Raw genomic sequence first — 13,387 nt, 5'->3', positions numbered from 1 at the left:
CAGAGAAAACCCGCTGTCGCCACTTCATGGGCTACTCTTTTCGATTAGCAGCAAGGTATCTTTTATATGCATCATCCCACAGACAGGGTAGTACATACCTCGACCTTTGATATGCCAGTCGTGGTGCACTGACTGGAACGAGAAATAGCCCAATGGGCCCACCGACGGGGATCGATCTCAGAACGACCAGCATGGAGCGAGCACTTTACCTCTGGCTTAAAGGGACATTCCTGAGTTTGCTGCAACTTTTTAAGATGTTTTCGACTAAGAGAGATTTTTTACGATTGTAATTAGATATCAAATATATTTTTCTGCATAAAATATTAGTGGCTGTGTATTAAACGTGTTTCTGAACGTTCTAATATTTTTAATAGGTTAAATTTCATTTTATTTCCTAAAATATGATTTTTTCGTACGTACGAAATTATTTGAAGACATAATCCAGTTTGGGCTTCTTACAAACATTAAGACGACCAGAAACACATTGAATATACAGACACTGATATTCTAAACAAGAAAATATATTTAATATGTAAGTTTAATCGTAGAAATATTTTATTAGTCGGAAACATCTTACACTGCAGCAAACTCAGGAATGTCCCTTTAAAAATGAATATTTTAAAACTCGTGTGGTAAATCTATACTGAACTCTTTTTTTTGCGTGGCAGTTATCAAGCAATTGGACTCCCTAAAAATAGCGGTCACATAGCCCTCTCGATGTTGCTATGTTTTGCGCACAGAATATATTCTGACATAAACATTATATTGACATACGTGCAAAAGTAAATGGTGGTGTGCAACCTTTAAACGAGTCAGGTTACCTAGTATTTAATTATAAACATAGTTTTCATATTTTTATATGATACGCTGTTTTCATTGCATTCACCAAACTATTGACATACATGCAAAAGTCAATGGTGGTGTGTAACCTTTAAACGAGCTACGTTACGTACTATTTAATTATAAACAGTTATCATAGTTTTATATGACACGCTCCTTCCATTGCATTTATGAAACTATTTGTTTTTGTTTCAGGAACGTGTACTAGAAGAATGTTGGATTTACTGGAAATCAGTCCGTGTTTGTGTCCGGTTTGAGAAAACGAAACGAAAATAGCTCAATCAGGTAAGCTTAAAGTTTGTTTAATCTTCACATTATTTCAGCTGTTTTGAATACACAAACAGCTTATTGAATCTTAGACATAATTTTTCCACATTGTTTACTCTCCAGTTACTATTGATTTTATTATGCAATACATATAGATGTAGTAGAAATATATAACGTGACAATACCAGTGTATTGATCAGCGAAAAATATTTTGATCATTATCATTAACAGCCAGAATGATTAATACATTTAATTTTCTAAAGACGCATATGTAAATATCGAGGCTTTGATTTACTAGCCCTAGAATATTGGCTGGAATGAGATATAAAGAATAATACATGAGTGGCCGTTAGATACCATTTATCTCACAACGAGTTTTCAAATGTATTTAACAAGCGAAAGCGAGTTTGATACGTTTTTAAACAACGAGTTGTGAGATAAATGGTATCTAACGGACACGAATGTATTATTCTATTTCTGACATATCCTCAAAAACTAGGTTTTAAGCAAATTTTAAGATCTTTTTCGACTAAAAGTTATTTACAGCCGTTGCACTTGTAGCTGACTTACGCGTCACAGACACATGATTGCCAAGTTAACTACACGGTGTAATCGATTTCCATCCTGTAGTTTTTCATTGGATACATGGTATTGGTGACCTGGTCATCTCCAAGAAGCAGCCAGTCGCATGTCTTGAAATTGTTAACACGTACGTGTGTAAATAACTATGTGTTACCAAAAATAACGCAAGGTGTTCTCACCAACGAGTGTGTAAAAAAACCCCCATAACAACAAACAGTTACTGGCAAAAGTCGACCCTAAGAAACAACACACTCCTAAATATCGTTCTCGTGTTATCAAGAACTGTGCGAGATATAATCCAGACCTTCAAGCTTTTAATAAATACCGGTATTACCAGTAAAATAAAGTCGGTCACTAGACTGGTTTTTACTGCTAACCTTAGATAGATGTGATATGATAGTAGACGATGGTACCAGTCAATTAGTCTCCTGAATACGCCACTAGTTAGCTACATTATCGCTGAATATCATACGGTCAGTATATATGGAATACCCACTGGACCACAAAAACATTCATCACAAAATGTTGTAAGCAGGTCGGCACCCACACGCACTGCGGCACATAAATTAGCTCGGAGGCACTCTGTCAAAACATATGCATGACAGATATCGTTATTTACCCCCTCCTCCCCTCCCATGTGATGCTCTGTAGATAAGACCTAATACACTAGTACTATCATAGCAATGACGCATATGTATGAGTCATTAAATCAATGACATGATACTGAATCCAAAGACAGCACTTATTTACTAGCACCAATATAGCGTTTTGTCTGTTATACTGAACTACATGTATACTGGATTTAATTGATTATTAATAAAAATATGATATAGGGATTAACGTGCATATTCAGAGCAAGCTGTCCTGGAAAACACACACACACACACACACACACACACACACACACACACACACACACACACACATCAGTTATCAGGACAGTGGGTTAGTTGTTAGTTGTTAGTGAGAGAGAAGAGGGTGTAGTGGTCTTACACCTACCCACTGAGTCGTTAAAACTCGCTCTGGGTGCGAGCCGGTACAGGGCTGCGAACCCTGTACCTACCAGTCTTATATCCGATGACCTAACCACGATACCACCGAGGCCCCTAAATTTTCTGCCTTTCAGTAACAAATCATTCATTTATATAACATATAATAACAATGCAGCTAGGGGAAATCATAGCATTAACAATAATACAATAATTCTTGGTTTCCTAGCTCACTGGGACAACGTCAGATTAAGAATTAACGTTGATTTTGTATGTTTGTTGTCTCGGGTACTCGTGTTATCGACCCGGTAACGATAATAAGCTCTGTTGTTCTGTGCTAGGTTCGATTTAGTGAACTAGTCTGGGAGTGGCAGTCCTCTTTATTGCGGTCAAAAGGGTGTATTGTTCAGTAAATGATCTCCTCGGGAGTGGCTGTCTTCCTATAGTCGATTGACTAGATAGAGAATCATGGAATCAACCACCATTTTGCCAAATGCCCATTCGATTCTACATTGTGCAGAGATGCGGTCTTGATGACAGATAACAGTTTTGTCGTTCAGATTTTAAGATACTTGCATACGTTCTGTAATTACTGTAATTTTAAAATTAAATCATTTAAAACAAATGTTACTGAAACAATGTTTACACGCTGACACAACTAATGATTCAGTAGTTAAACGTACTAGACAAGACTCAGTGTTTGTGTTTTCTTAAGAGGAATTAGTTGACGTGCGACATTCATACTTCTAAAATGCGACTTTATTTAAATTACAAAATACAGGCGCTGGATAGTAAGGAAATTCAATACCAGAAACAAAAATCAGTATTTCTTAGTTAATACCCAAGCAATACTTGGTATCGAAAGTGATTATAATTTTATTTATAATCGATTATTAAAAAACCCCAAGCGTATAGTCCATAACACTATGCTTGTTACGGTTACACGAAGTCACAAGTATTAAGATGTTAAGCAATATATGATAGCGTCGTTTAAATAGAAGGCTGCACGTTACTGCTACTGCTCTGCAAAATATTTATATATGCCCCACAATACGGTTCATGGTCCATTCTTTGACGTGGTGAGATAGCTTGCATGCCTCAATGACTTGGAGAGCTATGCCATCTGGAGCATCAGCTCCTAGTAAGGTCACCCAAGCTGGACTGGTCAAAGGCCCTTAAGGGTAGAGACTAGACTAATATGGACCAGACAGACAGAGGACGTGAGTCAAGAAAGGCAACTGTCTAGGAGAAGCAAACTCCAAAATCAAAACTGGGCTGGAAAGGCTCAGAAACCTAGTAAGGAAACTCCAAACTCAAACCAAATCCACTGAAGTCATCAGAATACAGAAGCTATGCATCAGCATTAGCGTGGAAACCGAAAGGAAATGTCTGTACATGCACCAAGCTCTATGATTATTGATGAGTTCAGTAACAGCTAGTTAACTATGAAAATGCAGTATCATCTGAAAAAAAGATCAATGTGTTATTACACCTTTACCCTGCAGTCGACACAAATTAACATAATATTAGCCGTGCTGTGGGTTGTGTCAAGAGTTATCTTCTCTTGAATACAGTACCCATAGCCCCTATAGGTTGCAGGGAAGAAAATCATAATACACTGTCCACCATATTAACATAAATGCAAAACATTGGAGAACAAGAATTTTCCTGGGTGAATCACATACATAGTAATAATAACCAGTTCATATTTTGTGCTTCAAAGGTATTTGAACTACATGTAGGTGTTATCAACCTACATCTAGAAAAATAGCTTTCACCCCAGGATTATATTCATACTCGGTACACATAAATATATGACAGAAAATAGTATCTCATTTAACAAACTTGTGAACAACATACACCGGTGCCATCCTGACAAATATCAGATTTCTTACTTACTTGCTAACCATCAAAACGTTTTTAAAATCACTGCCTGTATTTACAATGTATTACATACGCTGATTGGTCAGTTTACTTCCCTGCTACCTATATTAAAGGTCTGTCACATGTTATTACACTGTAATCACTGTAAGTGGGTGATAAACGGAAATATTTCTCAGTAAGGGTAACTTGGGTTATACACCATTTACTTCTGAATGATTTCCATTCAATTTATGACGAGACGTAGCCCAGTGGTAAAGCGTTCGCTTGATGCGCGGTCGGTTTGGGATCGATCCCCGTCAGTGGGCCCATTAGGCTATTTCTCGCTCCAGTCAGTGCACCACGACTGGTACATCAAAGGCCGTGGTATGTGCTACCCTGTCTATGGGATAGTGCATATAAAAGATGCCTTGCTGCTAATCGAAAAGAGTAACCCATGAAGTGGCGACCGCGGGTGTCCTCCCTCATTATATGTATTCCTTAACCATATGTCCGATGCCATATAACCGTAAATAAAATGTGTTGAGTCCGTCGTTAAATAAACCATTTCCTTCCATTTCCATTCAATTTATATGCTAAAATACATTCTGCGAAAAATGGCTGTCATTTTTGTGTAGGATGCACAGTTACATGATAACTTACATGCAAGTCATCAATATAGGTTCAGACTAACATTTGGAGTTACCTGGTCTTATGCAGAGTACCTCACTATATTGTGTCAGTTTGTAAAGTAGACTATATTATACATAGCTACGAAACCTAGAATTTAAAGATTTTTAAAAATGAAAATCTATTTTTTAAACAGAACTGTTACACATAGATATGACAGGGTAATTTAATGATTTTTTAAATGAAGACCCCTTTTAAAAAAAAGAAGAAGACTAGACTATATTATACATAGTTGTGACACAGAGAATTTAAAGATTTTTGACTATATTATACATAGTTTTTGAAAAGATGACCTATTTTTTAAAACTATATACTATTTAGCATAGTTACGACGCAGAGATTATAATTATTTCTTAAAATGATGACATATTTTTAAACTGGATTGTGTCATACAGAGTTACAACACTGAACATTTAAACAGTTTTAAAACGCTAGATCGTATTTAGCATAGTTACGACACTGAACGTGGTGAAGTGGTACCTTAAAGATTAGAGTTATTTATTTTTTGTCACACAGCACCGTGAGAAAGATCAGATGCCCGTTTGAACGTCCAATAAAGATTGATGTTTGGCTCAGAGTGGTTTGTTCCATTTATCCACGAACAGAAGGTGCTTATAAACCCTTAAATTACGACTTCTACTAAAGAGTTTTATAAGAGGATTGAATCTAATCATTAGAACATCTAAATCGTAATGATTTTAGTTACATATGCAAACATGAACAAATCGAACTGATTAAACGTGTTTTAGGACAACGACCGCAAGCCTAAATAACATCATTTCATTGATTTGTCTTAAAAACTATTTTGTGCTTAAATCTAATTAAGCATGTTCATCTGGGCATACACTTATCTGAGCTTACTGCCAAAAACATAAATTACTGGCTTATTGTTAATTGTTGATAATGGAGAGAGAGAGAGAGAGAGACAGGCAGAGACAGGGAGGTATGGAGATATAGTGAGTCAGGTACAGTGAGGTAGAGAGAGAGAGAGAGAAATACGGATAAAGTGAGATAGTGTGGGTGAGAGAGAAAAAGAGAGAGATAGTGAGAAAGAGAGAAAACAGGGGGGAGAGAGAGAGAGAGAGAGAGAGAGAGAGAGAGAGAGAGAGAGAGAGAGAGAGAGAGAGAGAGAGAGAGGAGAGAGAGAGAGAGAGAGAGAGAGAGAGAGAGAGAGAGAGAGAAAGAGAGAGAGAGAGCGAGAGAGAGAGAGAGAGAGAGAGAGAGAGAGAGAGAGAGAGAGAGAGAGAGAGAGAGAGAGAGAGAGAGAGAGAGAGAGAGAGAGAGAGAGAGAGAGAGAGAGAGAGAGAGAGAGAGAGAGAGAGAGAGAGAGAGAGAGAGAGAGAGAGAGAGAGAGAGAGAGAGCGAGAGAGAGAGAGAGAGAGGGAGAGAGAGGGAGGGAGAGAGAGAGAGCGAGAGAGAGAGAGAGAGAGAGAGAGAGAGAGAGAGAGAGAGAGAGAGAGAGAGGTAGAGAGGGGTAGATATGTCTATATAAGTACTTTATACTGCTTTGAGCACTTATTCTGGGGGTTGCGACGGATGATGGGATGTAAACACAGAACCTATAACCGGCTTACATTAAACTGATTAACCCATACACAACTAGTTAAATATATTGACTCTTAAATAATAAAAACACAAGGTTTATACTGACAGGATAATAAAGCTATGTAGCGAATAATAAAGACGTGTAGTGAAAGACTGGACAGCTTAAATCATTTCCGGAAAGCTAGAAGCGCAATTTCAACTACTTTGAACATTATGACCGTTATGGGCCCGGTAACAACTTGACATCAATATTTCAAGACGTCGTCTTAGTAACATGGGAATTGAAAGACGTGACGATCGTGTTATTCATACATGTTCAGCCCACTCTCCGTGCGTGTCCGACCACTAAACACACAAGGATAACCATTTAATTAACGGACATCCCAGAACCTTAATCCGCCCCTGGTCCCAAGATACGCGAAACACATCTAGGAAAGGCATGCTTATTAAAACTACACCTTAACACACGGTGTATTTCATAAACTACTTAATGAGCGACAGTTGTAAGAAACTGTATTTAACAGACGCGATTGTAGTACTCTTATTTCTAACATATCAGCAAAACTAGGTTTAAGAAACATCAATCTTCCCCATCCCATCCCATCCCATCCAATCCCACCCCACCCGACCCCACCCAAGCGAAAGGTATTTACGGTGTTTGCAGTTGCACGGTTCATAGGTAGAAATCAGTTTCGATAGTGTTAATTTCAGTGGACGCGTTATCCCTGATCTTGGAGCAGCCAATTAGATGTCTTTAGATCAATCTCTAACATGAGTAGGATTTCGTCGTTTAATACATCAAATTGTCGCATAATGTTCTCTCCAACGGATGCGTAACAAACAGAAATTATGACATGTAGAATGAAAGTAGAAACCCGCTGTGGCCACGATACTCCTTCACATACAACATATACAAGTTCAAATGGCATTTGACAGTTTGCGTCATAATGTCGAGGTCACTAGAGGGGAAGAACGATGTCAAACACTCAAGTTTGAAACAGCGGTTATTATTATTATTATTATTATTATTATTATTATATAATCAGTGATTAAATCGTACCAGAGCTCACACACATACACACACACGCACACACGCACGCACGCGCGCTAGCATGTACGCTCGTTGTTACAGTATTCGGAACCTAAAAATCCGGTGCAGTGTTGAGCAGTGATGCATTGTGCCAATTCATAGATTTTCCTGTCAAATTTGGAGTAAAAGGCGTTTTATTTCAGATGTCAGTAATACGTGACATTGTTTATTAGTGTAAATACCAGTAGCCTAACAAATTCGTACACGGGCATTAAGCATTATATGCTAAAGGCTGAAACCAGTACAAAATGGAACTGCAATTTTTTTCAGCAAAAACGAGGTTTGTTAATAATTTTTTTAAAGTTAAAGTTTGTTTTGTTTAACCATACCACTAGAGCACATTGCTTTATTAATCATCGGCTATTGGATGTCAAACGTTTGGTAATTTTGACATATAGTCTTAGAGAGGAAACCTACATTTTTTCATCATTAGCAAGGGATCTTTTATATGCACCATCCCAAAGATAGGATAACACTTACCACGGCTTTTGATATATCAGTCAAAATGCACAGGCTAGAACTAGAAATAGCCCAATGAACACTAATAATCTGAAATGCCATGTGACACCCCATTTCCTTGCAGTAGATTTATTGTAGGAAGGAAGGAAATTTTTTCTTTAACGACGCACTCAACACATTTTATTTACAGTTATATGGCGTTGGACATATGGTTAAGGACCACACAGATATTGAGGGAGGAAACCCGTTGTCGCCACTTCACGGGCTACTCTTTTCGATTAGCAGCAAGGGATCTTTTATATGCACCATCCCATAGACAGCATAGCACATATCACGACCTTTGATGTACCAGTTGTGGTGCACTGGCTGGAGCGAGAAATAGGGCAATGGGCCTTCTGACGGGGATCGATCCCAAACCGACCGCGCATCAAGCGAGCACTTTACCACTGGGCTATGTCCCGCCCTCAAAACACGACGATTGAACACGTTTACCCAACAGTCATTATTAACAATGGCGCATTGCTACAAGCTTCATTAACGTCCACTTCTACTAAATCGATTAATAAAACGTCCATATAACGCCATATTATATGTCGCATTCTTCGCATATATCCTGCAATATGTAGTACAGATGACCGCGTTTTCGTAGAAGCCTGAACTTCTGTAAACTGTTAACACATGACCGTGAAAGCATTACCGGAAATTGCCTCTTGTTCCGCTGTACATATCGGCAAGTCTTATCAATGTAACTTTGTGCTCGAGCCACGTCCAGTCGATGTCCTTCGACCAGTCGATCAGGACATTTGTTTGTGTGAGGCTGAATGAATGATCTATAATTTTTCAATACGTTATGTGCTTCCTCGGTAGATTAACGGCGGTAAAAATGTTTGCCAACTGGCTTAATGCTTTGGGGCTATTTGTAGCCAACAGAAACCACGTATCACAAATAAAATACACACGCGTGTAACTGTGTTGAGGACGTATTCCGGGAGTTATGACGTCAGAAGAGGGTAGAAAACTAATCGCCGTAATTCAGTTAATTTTGGATGCATGTGAATCGACTGATATATTAAGTTTGTTACTTCCTGGTTGGATTTTATTCATTATTTTTATTCTGTGCATGCTAGTAATGCCATGTGTGTGTGTGTGTGTGTGTGTGTGTGTGTGTGTGTGTGTGTGTGTGTGTGTGTGTGTGTGTGTGTGTGTGGTACGTTGTAAGATATTTTCTTTTCAATGTATAATTGTATGATGCACGAACATTCAAATCACACGCGAATCCAAGGTGTATAACATGGGTGCAGTGGTATTCTCCCGCCCCCCCCCCCCCCCCTTTTGGAAAATGTTAATCAACACAAGCCTGTTGTGACCCCTAAATACTTATTATTTATGTAGGCACAATAACTAGATCATATTACATTGCATTAAAATATATGATTTACATTAGTACATTTCTTGATGGCAAATTGCCACCCCCGCCTTGGAAAAATCCCGTATGTGCCTCGCGGCAGTTTGTCTCAATGAAATGACGTTCGTGCGCATGTGTTCCGGAATCTGATTCTTTTATGCTTGCTTTTATCTATGACCATAAAAAAAAAAAAAAAAAAAAAAAAACCCTCATGCAAAACTTTACGGGATTTAGCTCAGTCGGTTGAATGCTCGCTTGAGATGCTTACGTCGCAGGATCGAACCACTTCGGTAGATCAATTTAACTGATCATTTTGTTTTTCTCGTTCCAACCACTGCACCACAACTTGATTACTGGTTGTTTTAAATATGACGTCACGTACTTTCTGTTCTTGTTTTTAAATAATATGTATGATGTTCTTGTTTTTAAAATAATATAATATGACGTCATGAGGAAAAACGTGCTTTTGTTTTTGTTTTGGATTATATTACAATTCTACAGTGGTATGTGCTTTCCTGTCTGTGGGAATGTGCATATAAAAGATCCCATGCTGCATTAGGGAAAATGTAGCGGGTTTCCTCTGATGACTACGTGTCAGAATTACCAAATGTTTGACATCCAATAGCCGATGATTAATTAATCAATGTGATCCAGTGGTGTCGTTAAATAAAAAACAAACTTTAAACCTCGACATTTCCCGTTAAGTTACGAAAAATCCCGAAAACGTTATCATTATATACACGTTAACAATCCTTTGACGTGATGTCAACAATGCTTTGACGTTACAGTACGTTTATCAATGGTATTTAGCAATACTACGTACATTCCTCTGAATATAATTTAGTACAAAAAGAATCGTTGTTTGACATTTATAAGCATATTTAGTTTTAAAATATTTATAAATGTAAAATGTGGATGGATCTGACACCATCTAATGACGACTGTAACTTCTGTGCTGTCCTGTTGCAATGTTTTCTATAAGTGAGTGGATATATGAATTGAGGTAAGTGTTTGATTGTTTATCAGGTCCGTTAAAGTCGGAGGTAGAGGCGTGTAAGCATTGACAGAGCCAGGATTTATACGGGGACTCGACAGGCGCGGATCTACGGGTTTGTTAAGGGGAGGGACGAATGTGTTTGTACAGGCTTTTGTTTTTGACGTCGGCGAAAAAAAGAAAAGTGGCGATAGGGGGACTTGACAGGCGTGGATCCAGGGGTTTGTGAAAGTGGAAAAGGGGGGGGGGGGGGGCAGAATGTGATAAGAAGTGTTTTTACAGGCTTTTTGTGGGAGGGGGGAGGGAGGGGTATGTGCGAAAAAAGGTGGCGTGCACCCCTCATCGTGCCCTGAATCTGCGCCTGCTAGAGTAAATATCCACCCTACTAAATCCTATTAGGATTATAACTAGACAGGCCAATGTATAAGATGCGAGGGGAAAAGATTCGACTGGAGAGGATCATGTCCCTCCACACACACACACGCTCCTTCCTGGATAAGCCAATGCATCAAACTAACCATAACAACAGCCCTCGAGGGACTGTAAGCGTGGTGAAAGTGCACCCCACCCCTCCGTAGATCGCAGAGCCCCCTCCCCAAATGAATATATACTGCATTTATTTTTTTTTTTTTTTTTTTTTTTTTTTTTTTTATAATTTTTTTATTTTATTTGTTTTTAGTGGAGAACATGAAATTGTTCAGGTTTATATTCCTGTGGTAGATCACCTTACAGATTATACAATGTTAGTGTACTTTTAAATACTGTAGGTGTCATTTGTAAACATTGCATCCACTTCCTACTAAAATCCTGCATCTGCACCTGCCTTCCCCATTGGCCAGTTTCATAGCCTCGTTGTGACCCCTGCTCGTTTTCACTCTGATTTCGCCACTGCAGATCAATTGTGGCCTGCTGCATACTATGTAGTTACGTTTTATTCGTTTTGTCTCCTCCGTGTAAGGGGCGAGACGTAGCCCAGTAGTAAAGCGCTCGCTTGATGCTCAGTCGGTTTGGGATCGATCCCCATCAGTGGGCCCATTGGGCTACTTCTCGCTCCAACCAATGCACCACGACTGGTACATCAAAGGCCGCGGTAAGTGCTATCCTGTCTATGGGATGGTGCATATAAAAGATCCCTTGCTGCTAATAGGAAAGAGTAGCCTGTGAAGTGGCGACAGCGGGTTTCCTCTCTCAATATCTGTGTAGTCCTTAACCATATGTCTGACGCCATATAACCGTAATTAAAATGTGTTGAGCGCGTCGTTAAATAAAACATTTCTTTCTTTCTATTTTTGAATTTAGGAGATACGAAAACTTGTTGTGCCTGGTACGGGACATGTATTGCTTTAGTAGTACTCTCAAAATGCTTGTTTTATTTGACGGCACCATAAGAGCACATTGATTAAATAATCATCAGCTATTGAATGTCAAACATTTGGTTACTCTGACAAATAGTCTTCGAAGGAAACCCGCTACATTTTCCCTTTATATGTACCCTTCCACAGACAGGACAGCAAGTACCACGACATTTGACATACCAGTCGTGCGGCACTAGCTGGGACGGGGAAAAAACTAATAAGTTTCCCTAAGCACTACCAACGGAGCTGAAATGAATGACAAAAAAAGAAAGAAAAAAAAGAAAAAAAAAGGAATCTACAAGAAAAGTTCCATAAAAATGTGCTATATTACTGAATTCTGTTAAAATGCTTGATACGTCTTTGTCAATGGAGGGAACTGGTGCGAAGATTAAACAGGACGAGGGGAGGGAATGATAGAGTGCCATCTACTCTTGGTAAAGCTCTCGATTTCTATTTCCATCATATGCACGAGCTGGTATTAACTGCAGACGATGAATGAGTCGGTCAGAGCCAACATTAGACCGACTACGTCCATCCATCTCTGAGCACTGACGGGCCGACCTTCTTCAAACCCAGTAGACCGACCAATCAACTCGACGTAATTGCACTGCCATTTGGGGTTTTTTTAAATATCGATTTTAGCGCCATATATCTTGGTTTGATGCCGCTGACCAAGCGTGCCGTTCGAGTGATGGGCTGCGGGTTTCACCTCGGACAGGATCAATTTTAGAGCGGATCCGCTGACGTAATGTTTATATGATTTATACTGCTTGTCAAGATAAAGTGGAACTAGTTTGAGTGATGGAATGACGAATTACAGTGTCTCACCTACAAGGGATGCTATCTGAAATCGTCCTGGAGATGTAGTGGTGGTGGTGGTAGTATCACTGTAAACGAAGTACCTGACAGTGATTCATTGGAGCAGCGAGGACCTTGTGAAAACTTCATTTTGACTTTGTCTTTTGCAAAGATACGATTTTGAATGCGCTAAACTGTTTTGTCATTCAGGTCAGAAGGTCACTGCCAGCCCTGTGTCTACCAAACGTTTAAAGACTAGGCTCTAAGTCTTTAATAACGTCTTGAGACTTTAACGTCATGGCAAAGCCGTACAAATTGTATACCTTTGGCGTACTAACGATTTGAATTTATGCTTTAAAGCTTTATATGCACGGGCCCATATCTCACTATTCAGACTGAAGATGATGCCATTAAAATGCATTTTGAGACATTTAATATTGATATGAATCCCAACCATCCCCACTTAAAATAGTAGACTTATCTATACGCCTGGGTGCCAAATCCTCCATTAAC

The 13,387-nt window shown here is 39.0% G+C and overlaps 1 protein-coding gene across 1 annotated transcript in view; it reads left to right on the top strand.

The window, feature by feature from the left end:
- The first annotated feature begins 1,033 nt into the window (after positions 1-1,033).
- LOC121375951 (cyclic nucleotide-gated cation channel alpha-3-like) overlaps positions 1,034-13,387 on the top strand; it is a 112,761-nt gene continuing 100,407 nt past the window's right edge. Inside the window, exon 1 of the mRNA XM_041503693.1 lies at positions 1,034-1,125. The gene's annotated coding sequence lies outside the window, so the exon portion shown is untranslated. The remainder of the gene's footprint in view (positions 1,126-13,387) is intronic.

This window comes from Gigantopelta aegis, chromosome 6 (genome assembly GCF_016097555.1).
Source record: "Gigantopelta aegis isolate Gae_Host chromosome 6, Gae_host_genome, whole genome shotgun sequence".
Taxonomy (NCBI): domain Eukaryota; kingdom Metazoa; phylum Mollusca; class Gastropoda; order Neomphalida; family Peltospiridae; genus Gigantopelta; species Gigantopelta aegis.
Note: the sequence above shows the minus strand (reverse complement) of the source record. Positions and strands in the feature narration are given on the sequence as shown.